The sequence below is a fragment of the Prunus avium genome, chromosome 6, assembly GCF_965620075.1.
Source record: "Prunus avium chromosome 6, drPruAviu1.hap1.1, whole genome shotgun sequence".
In the NCBI taxonomy this organism is placed as follows: domain Eukaryota; kingdom Viridiplantae; phylum Streptophyta; class Magnoliopsida; order Rosales; family Rosaceae; genus Prunus; species Prunus avium.
Genome location: NC_142289.1, coordinates 7519229 through 7538076, shown reverse-complemented (window position 1 = coordinate 7538076; position 18848 = coordinate 7519229). Strand labels below are relative to the sequence as shown.

At 41.5% G+C, this 18848-nt stretch overlaps 1 pseudogene; it reads right to left on the bottom strand.

Annotated features, from left to right (window-relative positions):
* Positions 1-2613: 2613 nt before the first annotated feature.
* On the bottom strand, positions 2614-15822 carry LOC110746022 (uncharacterized; annotated as a pseudogene).
* Between the last annotated feature and the right edge of the window lie 3026 nt (positions 15823-18848).

Genomic DNA, 18848 nt, shown 5'->3' with positions numbered 1-18848 from the left:
AACAAAACCTAACGGATTTGACGCGACATGTATGTGGAGCCTGCATGTCCATTAATAACATGCCAAGTGGATTTAGAAAAAAAAAAAAGTATGTTTTGAAATTTTTCTCTCTTTTTTTAAAAAAAAAATTTTAAAAAATTTTAAATGTTAAACTATTTTTAAAAAAACATTTCTTCATTTAGATCCACTTGACATTTTCTCATTGGCTATTTGTGCACCACATATGTGTAATGTCAGCAATTTAACAAAAAAATGTAATGAAATCTCACGGTGGGATCAAATTGATGTGTGAGGTGTAACATAAGGACCAATAATGTTAGAAAAAAATTATAAAGGATCAAATGTGATAATTTCGCAAACCTCAGGGACCATTTGTGATAAAACCTAAAATATTTAAAACATTGTTTAATCCACATGGCATCCATGTCAGCAATCTAACAGAAAATTTTGACGGAATGTGACGGCGGGACTAAATTGATGTGTGAAGTGTAACATAAGGGACCAATAATATCAGAAAAAAGCATAAATGACCAAAGGTGATAATTTAGCAAAACTCAAGGACCATGTGATAAAAATCCGAAAAAGAAAAAGAAAAAGAAAAACGCTTCATACAGTGTTATAGTGGATTAACAAACAATTTTTCTTATGCTGGTTTTCTTATCTATTTTGAATTTTATTTGATTTTGTTTTTGTTTTAAACATTTTCTTTAATTTTTATTAATACTGTACTTTATAAAATAACAAACTTACCCTTATAATTGACTGGAAATTTTATGGAAGTATAAAAACTTGACGACATGGGTTAAATTGGAAATAAAAAGTATTAAAGGACTAAATTATATTGGCACAAAAAAAATGTTCAGGGTGATCATTTTGACATGCGTGATAGTTTTTTGGCAGATAACCCCAAAAAAGAACAAAAAAAGAGCTTCACTGTTAGTGCTGGAAAATTTTAGTGGGTGAATAAAAAACTAAAACACTTTTGAACGTCTGCATTAAATAACGAAGAAATCTTATCACAGAAAGAAAATAATAATAAAGCTTCATTATGGTATGTTGGAAAAATTTTAGTCGGTGAATAAAAAATTCAAAATATTCTGAAAGCCAACTTTTCAAATGAAATTTGATGAATCTGCTGTAATTCTTCTTGCCTAATTAGCCATTATCACGCCGGTGAGAAAGATTGTCTCATAGCCTGCTTTCTCTGTGTTTTCCTTCTCTCTTTTTTATTATTACTTTTGAATGCTAGAAAATTGACTAGACTAAATTGTGATTATTTAGGTAGAAATCAACAATAATCATTGCTTTTGAATGCCCTCAATTATCTGTTAATTAACTTTTGACAAATTACAAATTCCTAAATTAATTAATTCAGACTGTACATGCACGCCACAACCTACATGGGCCATTCTAAGATTACAACACTAATAAGTCATATAATCTAGTCTTTAGCTGATTAATTAATTAGGATAATACCCAACTTAATCCGTTTTCTAGAAAATTAAAAGTTCAGACTAGTGAAAAATGACCTTAATTGCCAGTGGTTTCATATTTGAACCCCATGACACCTTGGTAGTGTGTCTAAGCAACCCTTTCCCCCAGTAGTTTTTGTTTTTTTGGTTGAGAAATTCTAGGATTGCATTCATAATTCAGCCAAGAAAGTCACTAGTCACAAAGGGCCAATATAAACTAGCCACAATGGGCCATTACAATAACGGAGCGATCTAAAATTAAAATTAAGACAATTTGGGGCTCCTCCCCTGTTGTAATTTAGACTATCGTTGGTATTAAAAAAATTCTGCATTCGTTAGTTCTGTCTGCAATGAGCCTTATAATAGACTGCTTTTTTTTTAGGGGGTCAAACTTATAGGCTGGTTAATTGCTCTGTATTTTGTGTTGTACTTTCAAATCCATGAATACCAAAAATTGCACGCGCAAATAGGTAACTAGTTGATTTTCCCCTCACAGAAATAAAACAATGTGTTGTTGTTGAGCCCCAAGGTCATTACAATAATGTACATCTTACAGGATAGAACAAATATCGAGAACACAGTGCAGATGTTTTTTTTTTTTTTTTTGGGGCTAGGGTCAGTGCAGATGTTATTCCACACAAAAAGTATGCAAGTGCATTGAAATAAAAGTGTATATAATTAATCAGAACAGCTCGATTTTTTTATTATCAAAGTGTTACTAATAGAATAGGAGCTTGATTTATGTTCCTATTTTAAGACAAGAAAAGAGGGCTTTCTTGTACAACATGCATCAAAACAAATTGGGTAAGGTCATTTGGGTGCATCTGGAACAAGAAAGATGGTGAACCAACCACTACCAAAATCTACAAGATCCATTTTATTGCCCAACCCTAGAATCCATGTAAATCACTGGACTTGTAAGCTGAATAAATAGCAAACCATATATATATGCAAAGACGGCAAACAAAACATGTGAAATCTTTAATTAAGTTGCAGTCGATTAAGCCAAAATGCAGAAGCCCACGCTTAAACAAAATAAAGCACCCTTACATAATGTCACACACATGGATACATGTAATATCCTTATTCGAATAATTTTTTGCAGATAGTTGAGGCTATAGATTGAGAGTAGATAACAAACTTAGCCCACGCTTCTTCTTCTTCGTCGTCTTCTCAAATTGAGATATGAGTCTTTAGTTGCCTTCATTTTTTTGATAACAACACCCATTTGCATACGCTCAGATGGTGATATTGCAGAGCAGGACAGTCCTATCTGCATCACAGAAACCAAACATTCCTCCAATCTTGTTGCTTGCAATTGGATAGGGCTACCATCCTCATTGATTGTAATTGGTCTCGCTCGTATGTCATTGTTGTATCTTTCATCATCACCATCTGCATCATCTCTTTCGATCAACAATGAAGGGTCAACTATGTCCATGGCATGGTCAGGCATTGCCATGGCTGTGAATTGGTGAATGCTTAGACCTTCTGTGAACATGTCACCTGTAGGTCTTTTTCCTATGAACATTTCCAGCAACAGTATTCCAAAGCTATAAATATCTCCCATGATGGAAACTTGGCCTCCCATGCCATACTCTGCCATTAATTACATGCATTAGTATGTCACAGTCAAATCATTTTTACAACTTAGATCTTATTATTTATGAGTTTATTGATACTTGTTTTATAGGAAGAAAAAAAAAGGTGATTATCTTTTCTTTCTTTTTTTAATGGGAAAAGACTTAAGTTTGCATCATAATAACTTATTAGCAAGGGATAAAAAGAGAACGACAGAAACTCCGTACCTGGAGGAATGTAGCCTATGGAACCCTTTAGCGCAGCTGACATGGTTTGACTTTGGGAGGAATTCTCTGATGCTTCCAAGAGGAACCTTGCTAAACCAAAGTCGCCAACATGGGCTACCATATCTTCACCAAGAAGAACATTGCTTGGCTTTAGATCACAATGAACAATGGTCGTTTCACAATGGTGGTGGATATATTCTAATGCAGAGGCAACGTCAATTGCAATATTGAGTCTTTGGATAAGGCTCAATCTCTTACTTTGAGATTGCTCATCATCTCTAGGATGCAGCCATGAGTCTAGACTTCCATTTTCCATGAACTCGAAAACTAGACTCTTGAAGTCATTACCTCGAGTATCAATGCTCGAGCATGCAGTTATGATCTTCACAAGATTTCGGTGCCGTATCTTCTTAAAGCTTTGCATTCATCAATAAAACTCTTGGAAGCTCCTCGTTGTTGAAGATTTAATACTTTGACAGCAACTACCCTCCCATCAGTAGGAAGTACTCCTTTGTAAACAGAACCAAAACTTCCTGAACCAATCAGATTGTCCGTAGAGAAACTGCCAATTGATTGAACAAGTTCTAAGTAAGAGATTGATTTCCAACCCTTGTAAGAATGTGAAGCTGCAGGTCCACCTCTTGACTTGTTCACCTTTGAACGAGCAACAATGAAGCATGACATAGCAATTATGAAGGCAAGTGCACAAGAGATAGGGATGACTACCTTTGGGGCAAGTAGTCGTTGAGATGAATGGGACTTTTTGATGGAGCAGGCATGTAGACGCAATTTTGGGAGGCCACCACAAAGCCTATTGTTTCCAATAACTGAGAGACCACTTGCATTTGAAAAGATCCCTTCTTTAGGCAATTCACCCTCAAAATCATTATAAGAAAGATTGAGATAGTGAAGAAACGGAAACTTGCCCAGAAATTCTGGAATCTGCCCTGATAAGTTGTTGCGTGAAATATCTATTTCTTCCAAACTTCTTAAATTTTTAAGGGATTGAGGTATTGTTCCTTCAAATTCATTACCTTCCAAATGCGAGTGCACCAACATAATACAACTGCCAAGGGTTGTGGGGATTTCACTTGACAACTTATTTCCTGATACATCCAGCTCCACAAGATGTATCAAATCACCCACTTCGGATGGTAATGAACCAGTCAAATAATTGTTAGACAAGTACAAAGAAATTGAAAGGGATGAAATCCCCACAAGCTCTCTACGTATGGTGCCTGATATATTGTTATTAGAAAGGTCAAGTTCAAGTAGACTTTGGCAATTCCCAATATTTGGAGGTATACTTCCCGCAAACCTATTTTCATACATGTAGAGTGCCAAACAAAGTGTAGAGATTTGTGTAGAGATAAGCTAGAATATGAGAATGTGAGAATGAGAGAAGATAATTTTCTGGTTTTAGAATTCTTTCTTATGTCTTACATTACTTACAATCAACACATATATATACAAGTTCCTAAGCCCCCCAAGTTAGGCAACCAACCAAGTTAGGCAACCAACCTAGTTAGGCAACCAACCTAGTCAAGCCCCCCAAATATTGTAGGTGCCAAACATAGTAGGTGCCAAACATTAATTGACTACATAATCAACACATTAATTGACTACATAATTAACACATTAATTGACTACATAATTAACACTCCCCCTCAAGTTGGTGCAAAGATGTCACGCATGCCCAACTTGTCAATAGACTCATTGAAAACTCTACTTGATACTGCCTTTGTCAGAATATCAGCCAGTTGATTTTCTGAGTTTACGAACGGAAACTTAATCATCTTTTTTTCCAATTTTTCTTTGATGAAGTGTCGATCGACTTCCACATGTTTAGTACGGTCGTGTTGTACTGGATTATGTGCTATCTCGATGGCAGCTTTATTGTCACAATATAGGTTTGTGGCATTCACTTGTTTAATGCCAAGATTCTTTAGTAATCTCCGCAACCAAAGCAATTCACATACTCCTTGAGCCATTCCTCTAAACTCGGCTTCAGCACTGGATCTTGCTACAACTCTTTGTTTCTTACTCCTCCAAGTAACTAAGTTACCACCCACAAATGTAAAATATCCAGAAGTTGAACGTCTATCCGTGATACACCCTGCCCAATCAGCATCAGTGTATCCTTCAAGATCCATGTGTGTATGTTTGGAGAACATCAATCCTTTTCCAGGGGCAGTCTTCAAGTATCGCATTATCCGTATTACTCCATTCATGTGAGCTTCACTTGGTTGATGCATGAATTGGCTTACCATACTCACAGCATAAGCTATGTCAGGGCGTGTGTGGGATAGATAAATCAATCGCCCAACTAACCTTTGATACCTTTCTTTATCAGTAGGAGCTTGATCTGGATACATTCCCAATTTGTGATTATGTTCAATAGGTGTGTCAGCTGGCTTGCAATCCAGCATTCCTGTTTCTGTCAACAAATCTAACACATACTTTCTTTGGGATAGAAATATGCCATGTTTAGATCTAGCAACCTCAATGCCAAGAAAGTATTGTAACTCACCCAGTTCCTTCATCTCAAATTCACTTCCAAGGAGCTTCTGTAGATTCTGCATCTCTTCATTGTCATTACCAGTAACCACCATATCATCTACATAGATGATCAGGGCCGTAAGCTTTCCACCACGACGCTTTAAGAACAATGTGTGATCTGAGCTACTCGGAGTGTACCCAAATCGCTTCATGGAATCAGTAAATCTCCCAAACCAGGCTCGGGGTGATTGCTTTAGCCCATACAGAGATTTTCTTAGCTTGCATACGGTATTAGGACCGGATGTCATAGGAATCCCTGGTGGTGGATCCATATATACTTCTTCTTGTAAGTCCCCATGAAGAAATGCATTTTTTACATCATATTGCAGCAGTGGCCAGTCAAGATTTGCAGCCAAGGATATGAGAACACGTACAATATTGATTTTGGCAACTGGTGCAAACGTCTCCTGGTAGTCAATTCCATATGTTTGTGTATATCCCTTGGCCACTAATCGAGCTTTGTATCGGTCTATGGATCCATCAGCTTTGTATTTAACAGTGTATATCCACCGACATCCAACTGGTTTCTTCCCATGTGGTAAAGGAACCATTTCCCATGTAGAATTCTTTTTCAAAGCTTCCATTTCAATTTCCATTGCTTCAGTCCATCTAGAATCTGTCACAGCATCCTGCCACTTACTTGGAACACATACAGTAGATAATTGATTGACAAATGATGCATATGACTTTGACAATCTATGAGTGGACACATGGTTATTGATGGGATATTTAGATTTAGCATTAAGGTCAGGGCAATATTGAGGTTTAGGTTTTCCCCTAGTGGATCTAGGTGGAAGTGTATATGGTGCAACATTAGGTGGTTCAGTGATTACCTCAAGTACTTCTTCATCACTAGACGAATGATGCGATGGCAGGGCAGGATGGGTTGTATTTTGTAGTTGATCATCAGGGGCATCTGGATCACCTTCTGGTTCCATAGTCTCAAGGTCTTCACTGAGGTCAGGACTGAACAAATCATGATTTTCTTCAGAATTTTCAACTCTATGAAAAAACGACCGGTCACTAGATTCTTCACGACCGGTTGCATGGGGTACTTCGTGACTGGTTGTCAATGGGTCACGACCGGTCGCTTGGGGCACTTCGTGAGAATCTTCGACGTTTTTTTCAGCATTTGTTTCGATCTTCTCTTCAAATGACAAGTCCTTCTCTTCACTCCCCCTCTCCCCCTGAAGAGAAGGGGTCTTGGAAACCATAAAGTAAGCCAAATCTTCATGAAAAGTGGTATCCATAGTGACAAAGAGTTTTTGAGTAGGAGGATGGTAACACTTGTATCCTTTTTGATTCAAGCCATATCCAACGAACACACATCGGAGGGCACATGGATCCAGCTTACTCCGTTGATGAGAAGGAACATGAGCATAAACAACACAACCGAACACACGAGGAGGCAACTTGAGGATGGTAGGAAGAGAGATGTGATGAGCCAAGGTATTTAGTGGAGTTTGGAAATTCAAAACGCTACTAGGTACCCGATTAATCACATAGACTGCAGAGAGAAGAGCATGACCCCATAAGTGGTGAGGAACAGATTTATCAAGCATGTAGGCACGGGCAACTTCAAGTAATTGGCGATTCTTCCGTTCGGCGACACCATTTTGTTGTGGAGTGAAGGGTGTGGAGGTTTGATGGATGATGCCTTGGTCCTTGAAGAATTGAGCCAAGGCACCATTTACATACTCCCCACCATTGTCGGACCGGAACACTTTGATGGATGCTTGGAACTGAGTGGTGATCATAGCATGGAATTCACGGATTGTGGTAGTAACATCACTTTTATGGGTGAGCAAGTACACCCATGTCATGCGGGTGCAGTCATCTATAAATGTAACAAACCACCTCTTGCCAGTAGAAGAGACTTTAGCAGGGCCCCAAACATCGGAGTGAATCAACTCAAAAGGAAATTCTGTTTTACTATCACTTGATGGAAATACAGTGCGATGGCTCTTGGCCAACACACAGGTTTCACACTGAAACTGAGAATCAACTAAACCTCTGAATAAAGATGGAAACAGTCGTCGAAGGTAGCCAAATGATGGATGTCCTAAGCGACGATGCCATAGCCAAATCTGTTGTTGAGCACGTGAGTTTTGAACATGGATAGCTCGTGGTGGTGATGAGACCGTCAAGGTATACAACCCCCCTCTCCGTTTACCATGCCCAATCGTCTCGTGAGTCGTAAGGTCCTGAAACTTACAATGAGAAGGATAGAATGTGGCATAACAATTATGTGAGTCAAGGAATTTCCCAACAGACAACAAATTGCATTTAATAGAGGGGACAAGTAGTGTATGAGATAAAGATAATTTAGGGGAAAGTGATATAGTCCCTTCTCCAGCAACATTAGAAGAAGCCCCATTGGCACTAGTGATGTAAGGATAATGAGATTTAGGAGATAAGGTGGAAAAAACAGTGGAGTCAAAAGTCATATGATCAGTGGCACCAGTATCAATTATCCATGTAGTAGAGCGTGTACCTGAGTCGGGGTTGGAGTCGGAGAGTAAGGCAGGAGATGGAGACTCACCGGTAGTCATGACATAAGCAGCCTTGGGTGCCATGTTGCGGGTCTTGTGTGAAAGTATGGATACGTAAATGTAGCGGAAGATTTAAAGAACACAATAGGGGTACAACAGAACAAAGTAACCAAAGGGACACAAGTTTGAATTATGTAGGGACAAGGTTATGGAAGATAAGGTTATGCATAGGCACAGCAAGGCAAGGACAAGATTTAAGCAAAGGCAAAGCAATGGCAAGGATAAGGGAAAAACAAAATTACGTAGGGATAAGTATATGCAGCGGAAGGATAAAACAACAAAGGGAACTCAACAAAAATTTTGTGTTGGAACAATATAGGAGCAAAGAAGTAAGGGCAAGATTAAGTAGAGGCAAGGTAAGGCAAGAACAAGGTAAGAGCAAGGTAAAACAAGGTTATGCAGAGGCAACCAAAATCGATTGCTCTGATACTGTTTGTACCATATCTGACCCTCCACTCGTACAACGACACGTGGATCTCATAAACTCGCCCAAGCACCCAAGGCCTCGGACAATCGGCATAGGCTACTGATGATATTGTCTCAAAGCAGCAAAAGATCATTACAGGGCCCAACACAGCCTACAATCGGTATCCCCTACCGATTCTGCAGAATCAACCTCGAAGCACCCGCCTGAAATATCTAAGGACTCGTGTCAACCTCATAGGGCCCTCCCACGAGTCCCACATCGAAAATGAGCGCTAAGAGCATACTAAATGCCCTCTATAAGTATGCCCCTCCCACTACAATACAGGGGTAAGACTTTTCAGCTTGACTTTTATACTTCTATATGGTCAACAGCAAGAGCTCTTAAAAACAATCTTACTTGAGCATCGGAGAGTCTTAGGCTGGTTCCACACCGGTTCCATAGACCTCACGAGCTTCGCTTATCTTCTATTCAGGATCAGCATCCAAGGACAGGAAGAATCGGCATCCAACACCCAATCGATCTCTTGATCGTCCATCCCACTTGTAAGTTGCACTCATCTCTATCTATTCAAGATTTAGCGCCAACAGATTGGCGCCGTCTGTGGGAATCGCTTATCGATCAACCCATATCTCAAAACAAAGAACTCTGAGACCAAAAAATGAATCCATCTTCGGCCCTCCCTACCGATGGCCCCATCCTCGGCCTCGTTGGCGAGCCGAATCCAACTCCCTTGCTTCAGACACCTGCTCGACCGACCACCCTGGAGGCTCGGATGGAGACCCTACAGCAGGATATGGCAAGAATGCAGGAGCACAACAATGTTCTCGCCTCCAAACTGGATGACACCCAGAGGCAACTGCATCAACAACAAACACTCTCCGCCCAGTTGCAGAACGATCGGGAACCAGCCACACAGCTTCGGCAGGAGAAATCGTTTAAAAGCGTACGAAAGCCCACTTTCCAGGATAGAGGGAAGCAGCAGGCCGCGAACGGACCAACTGTCTCCCGAAGACTGTTCGTGCCCACTCCGAAGGAACGCCATCCCGAATATCGCGTTTATTCTGATTACCGCGAGAGGATCAACGATCGGCGCAGGGAACGGCAGTCATCACCCATCCAGGTCCGGGCGAAGCTAGACGATCCACGCCTGGAGGTACTTGGACCAAAATCCCCCTTACGCCAGAGGTACGGCGCGATCGGCCTGGAAGAGACGGACGAATCAGATTATGTTCCAACATCCCCAGGAACCACAATCTCATCGGCAGGGCCCTCTGCACGACGCCACAGCCACCGATCAAACCAAGACAACGATCGGCGAAAAGGAAATTACGAGAGAAGCCCCAGCCGAACGGCAGACCAAGGAAGGCGAGGTCACAATACTGACCAACGCACAGGGAACCGAGCGATCGAACCCTTTGGTGACGATCTTCCATCTACCGATCCGACTATTCGTCTCCTCCTACAGAAGATGACTCGCATCGAGAAGGAACAAGACCAGGCTCGGACACCAACATGGGGAACGGTACAGCCAGGGCCGTTCACCAATCGAATCCGGACATTCAGACACGAGAAGGAGGTCCAAGCACTCCGCATATCGTTTTATTCGGGGGTCGAAGATCCCGTTACCCACATTCATACCTTCCAATCAGCTCTGGGTTGCAAAGGACTGACGGACGAAGGCCAATGTTTGCTATTCCCCTCCACCCTGACCGGAGCCGCTCTGAATTGGTTCTATCGGATGGAGCCAGACACGGTCGACAATTTCAATCAGTTGAAGCAAACCTTCCTCAACCATTTTATGATTCAGACCGATCGCCTATATTCCGCCGATGATCTATATACCGTTCGGCAGCAAGACGATGAGCCGTTGAGGGAATATGCGGCTAGGTTCAGCCATGAGTACTCCAGATGTCCGGAAACTGACGACAGGGCGGCCTTCGGTGCCTTCAAAAGCGGCCTTCGGTCGTCTCAGTTTCGTTATTTGGTCCACAGCAGCAACTGGACCACCTACTCCGAATTAATGAAACAGGCGGCTATCCACGCCAAGGCTGAGCATTTCAACTCCAAGGGATCGGCTTCGACCCCAATAAACAAAACGGCGTTGACCGATCAGCCTCCAACGCAGAACTACGACCGATTCCCGGTCGACCGATCGCCGCCAGGATCTTCTGCACCGAATGCTTTAACGGCAGCCGAAGGCCATGCTTAAACACATCTGTGAAGAAGACCACCCCCTTGTCATTGTCACTTAGCGACTCTAAGGGCTCCGGAATTCGCATCCCTACCGATTCCGGAATGTTGTACTCCGACCGAATCTTCGCCAACTCGGATTCGGTCAGTGTGTTCGGCTCTAAGTCATCTACTCCGAACACAGGTTCCGTGGGCTTCGCCATCGGGATCCGTTGCCTACCCCTGACGACCCTCAGCACCCCTTCCCCGGGAACGGCAACAGAGACACCACCCCCATCGGCCTCACGACCCGAGGTCGAAGGCTCATCACCCCCAGGCACCCTCGTTGAAGTACCCCCAGCCTCGGCACGCCCTCCTGCCCCCTCCACTATCTCACAGCTCGAAGAGCTCACAGATTCAGAACTCCCACTCTCTTCGGCAGAACTCCCCGAGGACGACTCATCCTCGAATGCCCTCGGACTACGCCTACGCTCGGATTCGGTATCTGACATCTACAAACAACACACGAACGTACACTAAGGGCTGTGCTAGAATCCAAATCCTATTCTACCTCCTAAAAACACTACGTTCATACGTGTTCATGCGTGTTCATGCTTGTTCATACATTGTTCAAACATAAATTCTTGCAATTCAACACTTTGATCCATGGGAATACGAAAACACGGCAACATACCTTGTTTGCACGGTGGCTCAAGTTCGTCGGAAATCGCCTCCGCCTTGTTCAAACTTGCCGGAAATCGCCTGCTCAGCCTCAGCACGGTTGCCGGAAATCGCCTCTCACAAGCTCTCTTTGCTCTCAAAATTTCCAAGTATTTGTACTCTCGTCTTCTCCTCACATTTATAAGGCCGATTTAGCATCGGGAAGCGAAGCGACGCATCGGGATACGAAACGACGCGGCTCTTCACAGCCATGCCGACACGTGTCACGCATGCATGGGAGAGACCAAACGTCAGTTGCAACGCTTCCAATCCTCGGAGACGCTTCAACTTCCCGAACGTGGCAGATCTAGCCACCTTCGAGCACAACTCCACTAACTAACGGCAGGCGCACATTGATGAGTTCTCACTCACCTCTCGTGCCGAACGGCAGGCGCACATTGATGAGTTCTCACTCACCTCTCGTGCCGAACGGCAGGCGCACATTGATGAGTTCTCACTCACCTCTCGTGCCGAACGGCAGGCGCACATTGATGAGTTCTCACTCACCTCTCGTGCCGAACGGCAGGCGCACATTGATGAGTTCTCACTCACCTCTCGTGCCGAACGGCAGCCGCATATTCATGAGTTTTCACTCGCCCCTTTGCAACAACCGGCACATCATGCCGTCTCCTATCCAAGCTCACTCCCTTGGGCACTTGGGGGACTACATACCACCATCGGCAATTATGGGACCATTGTGTCCGGGTCAGAATGCCGAATACACATTCAAGTCCCCAACCGAGAAGCTTCTCAATCGGCAACTTGGGGGACTACTGTTTGTACCATATCTGACCCTCCACTCGTACAACGACACGTGGATCTCATAAACTCGCCCAAGCACCCAAGGCCTCGGACAATCGGCATAGGCTACTGATGATATTGTCTCAAAGCAGCAAAAGATCATTACAGGGCCCAACACAGCCTACAATCGGTATCCCCTACCGATTCTGCAGAATCAACCTCGAAGCACCCGCCTGAAATATCTAAGGACTCGTGTCAACCTCATAGGGCCCTCCCACGAGTCCCACATCGAAAATGAGCGCTAAGAGCATACTAAATGCCCTCTATAAGTATGCCCCTCCCACTACAATACAGGGGTAAGACTTTTCAGCTTGACTTTTATACTTCTATATGGTCAACAGCAAGAGCTCTTAAAAACAATCTTACTTGAGCATCGGAGAGTCTTAGGCTGGTTCCACACCGGTTCCATAGACCTCACGAGCTTCGCTTATCTTCTATTCAGGATCAGCATCCAAGGACAGGAAGAATCGGCATCCAACACCCAATCGATCTCTTGATCGTCCATCCCACTTGTAAGTTGCACTCATCTCTATCTATTCAAGATTTAGCGCCAACAGATACCATGCCAAACAAAGTGTAGAGATTTGTGTAGAGATAAGCTAGAATATGAGAATGTGAGAATGAGAGAAGATAATTTTCTGGTTTTAGAATTCTTTCTTATGTCTTACATTACTTACAATCAACACATATATATACAAGTTCCTAAGCCCCCCAAGTTAGGCAACCAACCAAGTTAGGCAACCAACCTAGTTAGGCAACCAACCTAGTCAAGCCCCCCAAATATTGTAGGTGCCAAACATAGTAGGTGCCAAACATTAATTGACTACATAATCAACACATTAATTGACTACATAATTAACACATTAATTGACTACATAATTAACATAGAGTTGTGTCAATGAAGTCAAGTTGCCTATGGAGGACGGTATCAGCCCAGAAAATCTGTTAGTATAAAGATACAGGGTCGCTAACTTTTGAAGCTTCCCAATTTCATCAGGAACAATACCACTGAGATAGTTCTCTTCCATTCCAAGATATCATTCAGGCTTAAAAGATTTCCAATGTCATCAGGGATGCTTCCACGTATCAAATTTCTGCCTAAAAAAAGATATTTTAGTTGGGTAGAAAGGTTGCCTATGGATCTTGGCAATTCTCCTTCAAAATGATTATTGTTAAGAGCCAGAAACCGTAGGCTGGTACAATTAGCCAAGAAGCTGAGAAAATTTAAGTTGCCAGTTTTCCCACTTTCTAGCCTATTGTAAGAAAAGCTTATCCGAACTAATCTTTGCAACCTTCCAAGATTTGCAGCAGGGAGTGTTCCAATGAGACCATTTTGACGCAAATCAAGCATCCGAAGTCTAGAAGAATTTTGACAACGATGTAGGAATAGTTCCTGTAAATTTGTTGGCACCACCGTAAAATTCTTGGAGATTAGGAAGATTGATGCCGATATTTGGCGGTAGCTCTGCATGCAGTTGGTTATCAAAAACACTGAAAACGTACATGGAAGAAATATTATATATTGAAGAAGGGACCATACCAGACAGATTATTCGAATCAAGTCCGTGTTGTGAAAATTGGACAAACACTTTCACTCACTCCCCTAATGATCTTGTTGTTGATGGTCTTTGTGACAAACAAAATAATGGATGAATCACACACACACACACTTGAGAAACCAACCAAGCACAAAGCGACACAAGAATTTATAGAGGTTCAGCAATTGCCTACATCCTCTTGGTGATCCCCTTGAGAAATTCACTAATGAAAGAATAAGTTACAACTTTGGTTTACAAAGAAACCCCCTTAGAACTCTATTCCCTCCCAAGCTCTCTTTTCTCTCTCACCCCTTGCTCAACACTTTGATACACTTGTGAACACTCTCACAACCCTTGGTGTTTACCCCCTTTGGTGTCTAAACTCTCAAGACTCAACTCAGCTCTCTCTTGAACTGATTGCCCTCTCTCACTTCCTCTCTTGGTGAGATAACCTCCCTTTGAACACAATAGCTCCCAGCTACTTGACAACTTTGAGATTAACCACACTCTTGCTGTCTTGCTTCCTCTTCCCTTTAATACACAAGCCTTTGGACTTAGGAGAAGGCTCCATCTTTTCCTCCCACGTTCTCCCCTTGGTTTCCAGACTTGGACCACAACTTGGGCAGAACAAAGGCTAGGCATTGATAGCTGCAACTTCAGCCACCCTATATAGAGCCATAGGGTAGGTACTCCTTGAAGCAAGTCAACAAACCTCATTCAATGGTGTTCCAGCTTCTCTAGCACGTTGCTAGACTTCCTAGAACCCATAAAACTCCTTGGAAGCTCGAGGGATTAGGTAGGGAACCAACACATGTGAAAGGAACCTTAAAAACGCGTGGAAAAACGAAACAGCACTGCGGGCGACCGGTCGCGGATACCTTGAGACCGGTCGCTGATACCTTGCGACCGGTCGTTGATACCTTGAGACCGGTCGCTTCCTGCGAATTCTTCAGACTTCGAATCTGCTTCAAAACGACCGGTCGCAAATACCCAGCGACCGGTCGCTTCCTCCTTCACTTGCGTACTTAATGTGAGCCATTTTTCCAACAGTCCGAGCCACTCCAAGCCTGTCAGACGCCCGAGCTCATTAGGTATGCTTCCTTGAAAATTGTTTTGACCCAGAAAAAGGCTTTTCAAAGATGAAAAGTTTCCAATCCAATTTGGGATGGTTCCAGTAAGATTGTTAATAGTAAGCCACAGGTGATTTAAACTCATCAATGAACTGAGTTGATCTGGAATGGAACCAGTAATCTCATTATGTTGAAGATCCAGCATGCTTAGTAGTGTACAGTGAGATATATTAGTGGGAATTTTCCCGCCGAAGGAGTTGTATGACAAGTTTAGAGAGCGCAGGCTTTGAAGACGTCCCATTTCTTGAGGAATTTCAGCACTAAAGCTGTTGTTCACTAGGTTGATTCCAGTAAGGTGAGAAAGATTTCCAATTGAAGGTGGTAAGGATCCTACCAGATTTTTAGAATTGAGCATCAAAATCAGGACTCTTTTGGTGGAATTGTTGCATGTAACACCAACCCAACTGCAGAAATTAATGGAATCATTCCATGAGTTCATGACATGGAGAGGGTCTTGAGTGATTCTTTTCTTCAAGTCCAGCAGCGCTGCGCGATCAGTTTCATTTCCGAAAGTACCACCGCTGGCCCTGGGTGGTAGAGTTGCAGATTCCAGAGGAATGCTCATGCTCATGCATAAAAGAACGAACCCATGAAGGAATGCAAACAAAATCTGGCTACCCTGAGTAGTGCGTGAATGCTCCTCCATCCTTGTTGTAAATAAATACTGAGCAAATCAGAAACCAATAAGTGTCTGTTTCTTTTCTTTTTCCTTTTGCTGTCAAAATAAGAAACCAAATGCAAAAGAAAGAAGAAACCTCATTACATAGAAATGAATGTTGATTGAATGAATGGCCAGGGAAGAACAATTGATATAGCTAGTAAATGTGAGGACCAACCAAATTAGAGTCAAAGCTTTCACTAATTGAAGACCAAATTTGCTGAGTTGTTATAGCGGTTCAACTAATTTGCTGACAAATCTATTGTTGTGATTTGAATACTAAAAGAGGACTCTGTTTCTTAATTTTGCATTATACTTATTTTCTACATCTGCAGGCCCTACTACGCTGTGGAATCAGCTAGAGTCAGAACTGAGGTTAGTCATTGATCCCTTTTTTGAGCGATTATGACAAAGTCCAACACAACACTAATCTGTTTCTAGAAGAACCTGGCCTTCTGCTTACTCTGTAACTTTGACAATTTTCCAGAGTTATTCTAGTTATTCAACAAGTTAAGGTTTTAATGAGCCCACATAGACAACATCTGGTTTGCAAGGAAGTCTTGTGCTTAACTGATTATTGAATGAAGTTTTTCACCTTCTTGATCCAAAAAGGAAAAATCAAGGTGGGGACTTTTCTTCCTTTTTCTCCAACATGCAACATGCTACATTGGTCTTCTTGCGATTTGATTGAAGTATATACTGTACCAGTCTAACCTCTCTGATTGCTATACACATTGAGAGAAACCCTTTCCATTCAATTCTTCCAGGCCGATGTTCATATCATATGTAGAAGAGGCCCAACTAATTCATAGAAAAGACGAGAGCATCTATTGATTCTTGCAAGCTTGTGGAAAACCCTTTTTTATTTATTTAGGTTTGGCTTTTTATCACAAAACGTCCCTGACGTTTGCGAAACTATCAGATTGCATCCTTAAAGTATTTTTGTATCACTAATGGTCCCTAACGTTAATATGGGTGCTCTTAAATAATCCCTCTGTTAAAAAAACTGTTAAATACAGGGATATAATCGTCAAATCAATACGAAATTATAAAATATATATATATATATATATATATATATATATATATATATATATATATATATATATATATATATATATATAATTTTCATTTCTTCTCCGTCTCCTTCGTCCCTCTCTTCCTCCATTCTCATTTCTTCCCAGGTCAGGTTGTAGCTCTTGTTTCTGGTGTGGTTGTTGCCCATGGACCAGCCACTTTGGTAAACTAGGTCTGGAGTAGAGTAGTTCGTTATTTTCACAAATTTGAGTTGAATGCTAACGTTTTGTGGAAGAAAGCTCCACCTGGAGGTAAAGAGGGTGGCGAGAGTAGGGTGGCGATTTGCAGAAACAGGGGAAGGAGGTAAAGAGGCAGAGGAGGGAGAAGGAGTTTCTTCATGGTTATTGTTTTGGAAAGGTGTTTGCTGCTAATTGGGTTCTTGATGATATCAAAGAGAAGAGAAAGATCAGAAGGTAATTAAGGTGTTGATTAAGAGGAGGAGGATGATGATCAAGTGAGAAACAGGGAAGCTGCTGAAACATAACAGGGAGATTGCCCTGTTTAATTTTCAAATGGGAACTTGGAAAGTCTTCTTCTGATCAAGTGTTGTCGTATTCATATGGAAAATAAGCTTACAGAAGTGGTGTTCTCTGAAAGTTTAGAGCTTCTTCCTTTCCATCTTCTTGGTGGAGGAAAGTTAAAAGCTTTCAGCTTTCTTCTTTTTGGTGTATACTTTAAGCTTTCTTTTGCTTTTAAAAAAAAAATCAAATTAAAAATTATGTTCGTCAACATAAAATAATTAAGGCAGAAGCTTTCTATTGTTTCAGTGATACCACATCTTCGTCATGTGTTGATGTGTTGATGTGTTAATGTGTCTGGTAGGTAGGCGTATGGTTGTCGGTCTCCTTTTATCATTGAGATGCCTGATATATTCCATCCGTTTTGCGGGTTGTTTACTGTTTTTACTGGTAATCAACTTAACACAGGGTGGGAGATGGAAGGAAAAAAGAAAAGTTCGGCCACGCAGATGGGGGAAGAAATGAGAATGGAAGAAGAAAAAAAGGAGACGAAGAGTGCGAGAGAAGGGAGGGAGATGGAAGGAAAAATAAATAAATAAATAAAAGGAAGGAAAATTCAGCAACACAGATGGGAGAAGAAATGAAAATTATATATATATATATATTTATAAGTTTGGATTTGATTTGACGATTATATCCCTGAATTTAACAGCTTTTTTGACAGAAGGACTATTTAAGAGCACCCATATTAACGTTAGGGACCATGAGTGATACAAAAATACTTTAAGGATACAATCTGATAGTTTCGCAAACGTCAGGGATGTTTTGTGATAAAAAGCCTTTAGGTTTTATAAAATTGGGCACTTCTGGGCCAGTTCAGCTTTAAGTTGGCTCCCATCCAAACAAATTAATCCATATCCCTTCACCAAAACAAAAAAACAAAAAAAATCATGGTTCCCATTAATCCATATCCCTTCTTATAACATGTCTTCATATATTTTCCATGTTGGTTGTTGTCACCCAAAGCCTTACTGTAATTTGCTGCCAGAAACATTTTCAACCAAATAACTAGAATGCAGTGAGAGCAAGAATGAGAATGGGAAGGAATTTCTTCAACAGCTCCATTGACAAAGAATCATAATCCTACATTAACCATATGCATCATACAAATTACAATTAGCATTATGGTATACTATATATCATAGCGGGCTCTATAGCTGGAAAATCTCCGCCAATACTAGTGGGTCTTGTAGATTCTTGAATTCAACTTCCATCTCGCTTTATGTGCACATTTGTACGTAATTTGTATACTGCCTTAAATTTTGTGAGGTTTTCTAATTTTTTTCCTTTCCATTAAGCAAGCGGCCTGATGTCATTTTTACTTATTTATTCTACAATTTTCATGGATTTTGCTAAGCAACAGCACAAGAACCAACTGCTAATTGAAGATAAATTGGTCAATGCTTAGACTACCATCTT